This window comes from Magnolia sinica, chromosome 1 (assembly GCF_029962835.1).
Source record: "Magnolia sinica isolate HGM2019 chromosome 1, MsV1, whole genome shotgun sequence".
Lineage (NCBI taxonomy): Eukaryota > Viridiplantae > Streptophyta > Magnoliopsida > Magnoliales > Magnoliaceae > Magnolia > Magnolia sinica.
Window position 1 is genome coordinate 39,724,479 of NC_080573.1, and position 11,703 is coordinate 39,736,181.

At 39.0% G+C, this 11,703-nt stretch overlaps 1 long non-coding RNA gene across 2 annotated transcripts; it reads right to left on the reverse strand.

Annotated features, from left to right (window-relative positions):
• On the reverse strand, positions 1-4,915 carry LOC131246486 (uncharacterized). 2 transcript variants are annotated; one of them, XR_009171406.1, is made up of 3 exons: positions 3,507-4,500; positions 2,028-2,311; positions 1-611 (listed from the first exon to the last, which is right to left on the reverse strand). It is a non-coding gene; the product is annotated as an uncharacterized LOC131246486 (long non-coding RNA). The 2 variants fall into 2 exon arrangements; XR_009171402.1 differs by lacking the exon at positions 2,028-2,311 and having other exon boundaries at positions 3,507-4,915.
• Positions 4,916-11,703: the final 6,788 nt, after the last annotated feature.

Sequence of the window (11,703 nt, forward strand, 5' to 3'; positions counted from 1 at the left end):
TCAGCTAAAATCGAGCCAGATCCATTTATTAAACGGACCCACATAAACTGTTGGGAAAAACAACAACAACAACAAAAAAGGAAAATTACAGTATGTATTTCCAAATTCTACTATTTAAACAATGGGAAAAACAACAATAACAAAAAAAGAAGGAAAATTACTTCTAAAGTAACAAGTGGTACAGAACCATAATGCAAGATTTTATACCTCCTCCCATAAAAAAGATACTTATGAAGCAATAGAGCTGCAGAACAATGCTGGATTTTATGCCTCCTCTGGTGCAGAACCACCAGTCTTCTCTCCTGGGGGGTCCACATAAATAGCTAAAAGAAAAGGTCCCAACAAGCCCTCCCAACATAACACAGCATGACGCGGCCAGGCAGGGTGAGCATCTCAGATGGAAAGGTGTACAAACACACATCCTGTCATGCTCCCATCGAAATACATCTTCATACTAGGTAGCATTTCATATGGTAGCACAGCTTACAAAAAGGAGCACCAAGCTGATGAGGACATCAACATCAGGGGGCCTGGACAATGGAAATACAGGCATCAATCCTCTCGAAGGCAAATACATGGGTCTCTGCTAGCAGCAATCCTGGGAAAACAACCTGCCCAGTGGATGCGATGAGCAGCAACCTTTATTTGGTGCATAGCTTCCAACTTCCAGCAGCAGCCTCATCCACACAAATAACACAATACTTGAATTGAAAACTACATGTATATACACTCCCCTCCCACAATTTAAAAAGAAAATTACAACGCTGCTGCTGCTGCTACAGACACCACTTCCAAAACAACTTGAGCGACCCTTACAAGGCATGCATACAAGTTATACAAGGACACAGATTGCACTCATCTCAAAACGTCTTATATACCAAAAATCATTTAAGCTATATACTTAGAAAAATAAGGAAGCAGAGCCCTATCCAGTAACTGAGGATGTCGTCAACAAGGGAGGCATGCTTACCGAGATAAAATTTAGTGCGGAAAAGAATGGTACTCACATTCACATAACTTGCAAATTACATACATGTCTTAGATGGCCATTTATGAGCTCGCTAGTAAGATTGAAGGGCACAACGATCCTCGTCAAGGAACACATGCCCTTCTGAGCTTTACAAATTGACTTCTTGCATGTGCTTCAATAAATACAGCTGACAAGGGAGGCCCTGGCTTCACAAGTAAATTACTGAAAAGGATCTGGATGTATATTTTGGGCGTCCGATGATACCTGGGTGTATATAGGGGTAAATCCCTAGAGAAATAAGTTTTTCAAAAGTGGTGCGCTATTAAGAGGCTCCCAGAAACTTGGGTGTGTTTAAGGGACACCTTGTATATCTTTAGGGAACACACTCATAGAAAAATAATGATTTGAAAAGGATGCTATTTTCATGATCGACGAAACCTTGCGTGTATTTACATTAAAACCCTTTTAAAAAGGGGATTTATTTTGGGGTCCCAGGAGGAACCATGAGTGTGTCTAGGAAAAAATCCCAAAATACAATCCATTTTTTTGGGAGTATGAGTCGAAGCAATAACAAGAATATTTCTAGTGGAACATCTTTCACAATCTCTGGAGAGACAGTTCACTAATATACCGAGGGATGAGTAATTTGACTCATTCACATATACATATGAATGTTTGGAATCCACATTATGCAAGGGGACATTGCTTTTGTTAATTCTAATTGAGGGGTGATATCAAATCGGTCTATTTTCGGCGTCATATACATAGCGCATTCGTCATAGTTAGCAGCTCTGTATCAAGGTCACATGACCAGCATGCAAAATTCATCTCCACAGTTGAAGATCAGTGGCCCACCCGTTGAACGGTCCTAATTGGTAGTGTATTCCATATAAAGGAATACATTCCAAACTTCCACACATCGCATTCATCTTCAAATACAATCCAAGGAAGTGCATATTTCATCTCCCATATGATAGGATATTCCTTACATCATATTTCATGTATGAAATGAATCTTAGATTAGATAATGCAGAGTGACTGAATGGCAAAAAATTACTGTTGGCAGGGCAGTGCTTGACCATTGATTCTGGATGCTGTGCAGTAATTTACATGGCTTTGAAGCTTCCAAGATAACTGAGTTTAGTTGAAACTCCAAACCCAAGCATTGGGCTTGCAGTCCAATGGCATCAATTCCACAAAATTGCATCGATTTGGGATAAATTTATTCAGTACAAATATAAAAAGAGGGAGTTCCTCGATTGTAATTACCTTATGGCCTGCGCGGGTGGCACTTAAAAACGAGTTCCACATTTAAGATGCAATTGAAATAATCCAAATAACCTACAATCATGATCTCTAATATGGATTTACAATTAACTAAAATGAGATTAACTAATTTTTATGTGGCACCCAAACAACATGGTAAATTGCATGGTTATTTCATGATGAGATAATTAAATATAAATAACAGCGTAATTGCAATCCACAGGCACTCTCCTCAAATAGAGTTAACCAATCAGCACTTCTTAATTGCAAGATGCATCAGCTGATGGGTTTTGGATAATACATGGCAAGTTTAGAAAATTTAAAATTTGACTATGAGAACAAATATGTGAGGCTTTTGGTGAACAAAATATCATGAAAATTTTGGAATAAATTAGTTTAAAGACACACTAACATGAAATCTCATGACATTCAGTTCAACCAAAAGGACCCTATCAGGAACTTTTTAAACCAAAATGAATTCAATAAAATTAAGTAGAGAGGTGTAAATAGGCTGGTCTAGGGCCAAATGAACCAACATGCTCAACGACAATCCATATGGGTACCGCTAGCAACAAGGTTTGAAATTGGGGGTGTCACGTAACATATCGTCCCCAACAAATAAGTAAGCCTTAGTTCGATACAGGGCAGTGCACCCGTATTGCTATTGGGCATATGCGAAGCTTGTGCATGTAAGGGGTCATTTAGATGCCTCATGCCTGTAAATGGGGCCAAGTTGTAAATGATTTACATGTAAACCATTTACACTCTGTGTTTGGATCGCATTTTTTTTGCCTCTAGATCATTTACAGGCTTACAGCATTTACCCTGTTCTCATTTACATGAAAAAAGTTTGGATTTCATCTACAAGCTCTCCATTTACAGCCTAACGGGTATAAATGGAAAGATCGGCTCTCCATTTACATGACTTAAACAATTTACAGGCTATCCAAACACAAACAATCATTTACCTGTAAATCATTTCCAGCTTAACAAGACAAGCTGTAAATGATTTACAGGCATTCAAACGACCCCTTATGGTTTTCAGATGATCACCTTTCCTGATTAGGGGCGCAAAAATTCAATAAAAAGACAGTTATCCTAACAGAGTTTCTTGATTTTTCAAATTAGGGTCATTTGCAGGCATCCTTCATAGGTTTATGAAATCAATGAACTAATAAAAACATCCATGTTTCTATGAGCAGTTAATTCCAATTAAGTCTTAGCTTTTGATCGACTGCATGATAATAAAGGCAGAGCTTCTGGTATGTACCTCTTGGGTCGGTGCCTTTTCATGAATAATTGAAATTTGGTTGGAGATCGTCTTCTGTCTGCTTGGGTTATCTTTGCGGATTATCTGACACAGCAATGGATAGCGCAAGAAAGAAAAAGGAAAAAAAGGACGCAAGAGAGGGGAGATTCCAGGCAAGAGAGCCCGTGCAATCCCCCCTAAAACCCGAAAAAGAGAATTTTTATTAGGCTCTTTGACCTGCCATGCAAGCGCACCCGTCATGGCAAAGGTCGGATGACATAGATCCATGGCCGTATAAGCGCTTCCAAGCTTCCTACATCTCTAACATCTTCAACGAAACCCTAACATCCGCCTCCATCTCTCCAGCACCGACAGCTTCTCTTTACACGTAACGGAACATCAAACCCAAAAAAGGTCGATTTACAGTCATGCCAGAAGCATCAGATGAGCGATTACTGCGAAAACAAGACATCTGATGAAAACGACAACAGCCTCTACATATGAGGGATCACAAGCAGAAACCCTCCTTCCAGCGATCAGACCCAACCATCTTCATAGGCAGAAACCCTCCTTCCAGCGATCAGACCCAACCATCTTCATACGCGAAATCTCCTTCATGCTTTGGAAATAGATCGTAAGCCTGAGAAACAAATGGGGAAAAACAAGACCTGCAAGATAACCAAAAACTATAAGGAAAAACTAAAAGAAAAGACACAAAACCTCCGCTAAATCGTAGATCGGCGATATATCAGATTTTCGAAGAGAGAGAGAGGCAAGATCTCGTCAAGAATCCATCGATCTGCAGATGAAATAGATAGATCTGGAGAGAGGACGAGATCGGAGGGAAATGATAAAAAAAAAAAAAAGGAGGAAAAACGCCTATCAGGACGTAGATCTGCGAGAGATCTAAACGAAAATAAAGAAAGAAAGGATAAAAGAAGAGAACAGACGAAGAGATCTAAGAAAGATGGCGCAAGAGGCAAAAGCCGAGGGGAAGACGGTTTTTAACGCTGACAGTTTTTTTTTCACTCTTATCTTAGGAAACGCATTGCGTGGTGTGCCACACACCACTGACCTTGGTGGTGTGTTGACGTCACCAAGTTCTGTGGGCCCCACTACGATGTATGTGTTATATCCAAACCGTCCGTCCGTTTGAAGAGATCTTTTCATAGCTTGATCAGAAAAATGAGATGGATCCAGATTTCAAACGGACCACACTTCAGAAAGTAGTGAGGATTGAACGTTTATCACTGAAACCTTCCAGGGGGTCACACAAATTTTGTATCAATCTGTTATTTGTTCTTTCCCTTCATCGAGGTCTGAGTGAGCTTATGAACGGTTTGGATGGAAAATACACACCATAGTCATGGTGGGCTTAGAATGTTTCAACGGTAGGAATCTTTCTACCACCGTTTTTGGGGTGTGATCCATTTGAGCTCCTGTACAAGCATGAACTAAAAATGATGATCTCCAAGCGTATATCATAGTGTGCATACAGAACTTGGCTACCTGGATGCATCATATAGGTTGGTGGTGTGCTCGTCACCGAGTTTTGTGGGCCCCAACACAACGTGTGTTATATGGGAACGGATTGCTACTCCCCGGCAATTGGCCAAGTGGTCGGTGCTATGTGAGCCCCACCATGATGTATGGTTTCATCTACTCCGTCCATCTATTTTTATATATGATTTTATGATACGAGACCAAAACTGAGATATATCCTATTCTCGGACCGCATTACAGGAAACAGTGTTGAATGAACAATGACCATTAAAAACTTTTTGGGGGCTATAAAAGTTTTTGAATGAACAATGACCATTAAAAACTTTTTGAGGGATATAAAAGTTGTGGATCAAGCTGATCTTTGTTTTTTTCCCTTCATCCGGGTCTGTGTGACCTTGGATGTCAAATAAACAGGACAGTGGGCCTTAGGAGAATTTTAATGGTGGATATCCAATCACTATTGTTTTCTTGTGGTGTGTTCCACCTGGGATTTATATTCCTAACTTTTTTTGAATCAGGCCCTAAAATGATCCGTAAAAATGGATGAACGGAATGGATGAAGTACATACATCATGGTGGCGCCCACAGAGCACCGACCATCAGCCACGGGGCCGTGGCGGGGGAGTAGCCAATCCGTTTCCGTATGTCTAAACCAAGCAAAAATGAGATTGATCCAAAACTCAAGGGGAGCGTGTACCATTGAAAACTTCCTGAGGGTGACCGGGTCTTGGATCAATCTGTTATTTATTTTTTCTCTCCATTTTTGTCTGTGTCATCTTATCAATTGGTTGGATAACAAATAAACATCACGGTGGGCCCTAAGAATTTTCAGAGGTGGAAATCATTATACTCATTGCTTTTTATTGTGTGTGGTCCACTTATCTTTGTATCAGCCTCATTTTTGGGCTCATGCCCTAAATGATCTCAAAATTTGGATGTGCGGTGTGGATATTAAACAACATCATAGTGGATTCATAGAACTTGGTGATGTCAAGACACTACGAAAGTGATGGTGTGTGTTGGGGGCACAAAATTAAAGAGAAATAACGAGTAAAAGAAGTGAAGAACTTAGAGCCGAAGAGAAGAAAGAATTGAGAAATTTTCAAAGAGAAAGAGAAAAACTCATTGTGCGCGCATTGGAGACGTTGCGGGGCCATTGCGTGGCGCAACAAGTTCTTACATATGGACGGCATAATGGTGATGGGTGGCACATAAATCAAGGCCACACATGTGAAATGCCTATAAATACCCCTTCAGCACCATCATTTCATTCATTCGTAAGTTCCAAGTTTCAGAAGACTTCAAAATACCTCCGGGATTTCACCTAAAACGCTTCAGGTGTTCAGTAGGAGGAGAATAAGGAAAGGTGTAGGAGGAATTCCCTGTTGCACAGGGTGCGCACAATAGGGAGCCAATGTGTCACGTCCCAAACTCGGGGACCGGGCTCACAAAATCCCAATCACTAAATCCGTAGCCAACAGCATTTGTAATACCCCATTCTCGGCTCCCAACTCTCATACGCCAGGTTCCAATCATAGGATCCTATAAAGAGGATTTTCAAGGTGTTTTTTTTTTTTTGTAAAGAACCACAAGTATACCTAAGTTACAAAACATTATCACCACATATCCACTAATATAATCTTTGAGTGCAGAGTTGAAAAGGAAATACATGATATAACAAAACTCCAAAAGATCAAGCACATGCTCATACCTCAATGATGCTACGGTCTAACATAACTTGCACGTAATGAACGTGCGTGAGCTTACTACAAAGCTTAGAGAGTACGTGTGTGTGTGTGCAATGAATATGCCAAGCATACAAATGTCAGAGTAAGTAGAAATGATGGAGGGCTAAACTGGAAAGTCCATAAATAATGTTAACCATACTAAGGCTATGCAATGCAAAGCCTACATGGCCGAATGTCATATACTAGAGATGCAACACAAACATGCTGATCCTCAACTAGTCCACATATCAGAATAGTTCGTCATTAGAAACATCATCAGGGTCTAGTACACTCCAACATTGGCTGCAGCCCATGACGTACATGACCAAGTGAGTGGAAAAAGACCTTATTATCCGCCTCATCAGTGGTATGCCAATACCCACCTGACTCACCGATAGGGTACTCATTTATAAGCTGGTTAGACTCAATGTAGCTTACAACCCCCTACCATTGGATAGATAAAGTCACACAACTTTTCAACCGACCATGACACAATAAGAGACGCGACCTACTGGTATTTTGCACTCGGGCGCTCATATTGTCCACTCAGTCTCGACATTGAAGCATCTTACTGGTACCACAAGAGTTTATGGACTTTCACTCACAAATATCCTAAGCACTCAAGTGTTAGAACAAATATTTCTAGTATCTAATCCGACCATCTACGATATGCCTGTGGAGGCCACAACCTCGATGTTACTAGGGTGTAAAAGTGATCGTGATATACATAAACCTTCCTAGGGTTCTATGATGTTTATTTTCCATCCAATCTGTTCAGAAGGTGCCACAAACCTGGATGAAGGGAAGATACAAATATTAGCTTGATCCAAAACTTTTGTGGCCCCCAAAAAGTTTTCAATGGTGGTGTTCAATCCTCGTTGTTTTTGCGGTGTGGTCCACTTGAGCTTTGGATCTATCTCATTTTTGGGCTCATGCCCTAATATGATATGACAAAATGGATGGACAGTATGAATTTGACACATATATCATGGTAGAGCCTACTTATACGACGGTACCCCATCCAAGTTCGCAAAAACAGGTGGTTGAGGGTGTTACCTTGTTAACACCCTAGTGAAAGATGCCCTGGCCCCGGGGCCCACCTTGATGTATGTGTTATATATCTAAGCCATCCATCAATTTTTAAAGCTCATTTTAAGCTGTGTTTCTAAAAATTAAGTAGATCCAAATCTCAAGTGGACCATACTACAGGAAATAGTGGTCAGTCAATGCTTGCCATTAAAAACTTACTAAGGCCCAATCGTAATGTTTATTTTCCATCTAACCAGTTGATAACCTAATAGAGACTAGGATAAAAGGAAAAAAATTGAATATCAGCTTGATCCAAAACTTTTGTGGCCCATAAAAAAAGTTTTTCATGGTGGGCATTCAATCCTTGTTGTTTGGTCCACTTGAGATTTAGATCTGTTTCATTTTCGAGACCATAGTATAAAATGAGCTCTAAAAACTGTTCAGCGGTGTGGATGTACAACACATACATTGGGGTGGGCCTTATGGTCAGGGCAACACCCACTAATGTGTTACTGGTAATCCCTAATCCAACGCAAATTATCAGTGAAAGCCTTTAGCAGTATCTCACTACCATGAGAAGTTAGATTAGGCTCATTGTGATGTTTGTGAAAAATCCACCTTATCCATTCAATTTTTCAAATCATTTTAGGACACGGGACATTAGGTAAAAATGTTTACCAAACAGAAATTTCAATGTTCACGATTTTTTTTTTTCCAGAAAATTTACTAAACGGACATTCCAGCACATATTAGTACTTAAACTTTAGTACACAATGAATTAAATACTTAAATTAATTTCAAGACTTTTTTTTATTTAGTTTACTAACGCAGCCTCAAGTTTTTCTTTTCCGATTAATAGATAAGCCTGTCCTTTCAAATTGGAAATGATCTTTACTGCACGTGTGTAGGCTCAGCCCTGTAAACACTCAACCATTGTCAGCCCATTATCTTATTTGTGTAAAATCCACTCCATCCATTAGGTGTGCTCCTCAATGTTGTGCCTTAGAGTAAAAAATTTGCCAAAAGCAACTCAGGAGTGTTGCTGCCAATTCAATCAAGGCAACACGTATGAACAAGGGCCTACATTTAGTTTTTGTGTGTAGGTATGATGCGTGAGCATGCCAGAGCCTACTCGATTTAAGGTTTGATTGAACTGCTAGTGTTTTTCTACAATGAGACAGATAGATTGGAGACTAGACATAGGATCCAATTATCCTTTCAACCACCGGTTGCGCTCAACATTCAAGTGATTTGTGAAAGGGTAGGGGTTAATCCTTTTGAATGGATTCTTTTTACCTTGTGATAATAGATGTGACTTTATGAACTTAAGGGCTTTTTCTTACACCATTACTTTTAGCTCAATATTTATTAAAAGAACAAGATTATACATATAAAAAAGGCTAAATGATGTCAGTTTTAGTAATATTGGACTATATGGCCTATTACAATTGATAACGTATTATAACCAAATAAATAAATGAAAAGGAAGAAAGATAAATACCTGATTCGTCTATTAGAATAAACGATCGAGGTGGGTGGTTAGCAGAATGTAACCTAGTGGGTATGATAAGCTAAATCAAAACTTAGTTGATCATGATCCTATAACTTAAGGTTGTGAATATTAAATCTACTTCTAAGGTATTGTAGCGAAAGCCGCTAGGTAGTAGAAATCTATGCTAAAACTAGGCTATGCGATGCTAAGATAAATGTAAAGTAGATAAACGTGTTCGGTGTAAGGCCTAGAGCCCTTCTTCAGGTGCTTATTTTATAGCTTCTTGACACGGCAAAAACCTCGTTGGGTTTCCTTACTAATCTTAGATCTTTAGCACTTTCTAGATAGGAGAATCTCCTAGACAGATCCAGCACCACTGGCTTCTCGGATCTTCTTCTCGTACTTGATCTTGTTACGGAGATGTTCGTGGCCTACTAAATGGATCCAGAATCAAGCCTCAAGGGCTAATCCTGGATCTCTAAACGATCATGGCTAGTCATCTAGTGGCCCACCTCTTGCTCTTCCACTTTGAGGTGTTGGATGGTCTCAATGGTTTGTGATGCTCGAGGGATTTGACACCTGATACTGATTTGTTATCGGACTAGATCAGATCTAGTTCTCCCATTCATTGATTTTGGTCAATGTACAACTTGAGACATGATCTAACTAATGTGTCTGTTTCTCCTCACTTGGGTCTGAACCAAAGTCAGATTCGCTTGGATATTAGTTCGATCTCTCGATATTTGGAACCTTCTTGAACATTACAAAGTCTCTGAACATCTCTAGGAAGATCTCTCATTTTAGAAGGACTGTGAGAGATAGCTTTGTTAAGGGTATTGTAGCCAGATATGTGATAAGATCTGTTCTCTTAGCAGGTCTCTTATAAATGTGCAGGGTATGTTGTCTCATTAATTGACATAATAAATGTAGCCACGTAGCATCCATTGATTTGTTCTCCTATTGGTGGATGTAAGGGTCTATGCCTCCACATCGAATGAAGATCAAACGAAAATACTCTCGGACAAGAGTAGTACTTCTGCCAGTATTAACTCCCCAGTGTCAACACGTGACAACCTTTCATTCGTCTACGTTGGTTGCCAAAAATGGGGCCTTAGAGTGGTAAAAAAATGAGGATAGATCGCCAACCATACATTTATGGTTGGCTCACTAGGTATTGCTTCTTTCATCAAACCTCCTAATCTGATGTAGAAGACGAAGATCATGAACAAAAATAAGCTTGATCCAAAACTTAGGTGGCACAATTTTACTTTGTTCCCATAGGTTTGGCCTATTTGAGTATATATATATATATAAATTAACATGAATGTTTTCGCTTCATGGACAAGAATTGATTTTACAGATAAAATGTGGAGGGCCCCACAAAGTTTGGGTGGTTTACATGCTGTGTAAAACGTGTAGCCTACGATTCTGGTCCGAAATGCAGCTCTCCTAATGACATATGATGAATGTCTCTCCTGATAAAAATGACACACACACACACACACCAACATCAGTATTTATAAATGTGCATATTACATTGCACAAGCACTTTTAATTAAAAATGATGGCTAATTTTAGCTTGGGGCTGAAGAAAAAAAATTGAAAACTCATGCTACTCCGGATGTATATCTTCTAAGCCAACTGAATGTTGCATGTTTCACGTCCCATAAACCTACGGAGTTGCTTTAGATGTGCAAGGGTTATTGGACTTAAGATAGAGTGTACAATATATTAGAATATATATTTTTTTTCCCTCTTAAACTAATGAATATGTTTTTAATTAAAAATAAAAATTATTTTAGATTTACCTAGGAATCAATGTAGATGCTGCTTGGCTGTCACATCTTTCAATGTAAATTAAAATTGCATGTAAAGTCTTTGGATATAAGTCGGCCATTGCATGAAAACGATCATCATCTACTATGTCAATGATTGTACAAGTATGATCTATGGGCAACCAGTACTTGATGGTGATGTTAGCCTCTTGAGTTTGCCACTTTGTCAATTCAATTATTGTAAGAATTAAAATTTAAAAGTTGATGTCACGATGAATATATATGTTTTTGAATGCCCACCAATATAAATGAGATGCCTTCCTTGTAGGAATTTTGAGATTTGTAAATTCGTAATTATAGAAATTCGTAATTAAAATTAAGTATAAAAAGGAATTAAAATAAAATTAAAAATTTGAATAAGAAGGAATTTAGAAAACTTATTTGAATTGAGGTGCGACGAAAGTCACTTGGCTTGAAATTGATATGTCCACCTTTGGATGATGTCTGTGGTGCAACAAGAATACTGGACAATTAATCTCCAAGATATCCTCAAATGTTGTTTTGTCACACCGGTGCAATTGATGTACGATGACTGGACCCGTCACTGTATGTCTAACCGAAAGATTGAACCATATGAATTGTTGCATAGATTTGAAGTGAGAGAGAAAGCTGAAAGAGTGAAAAAATTAATT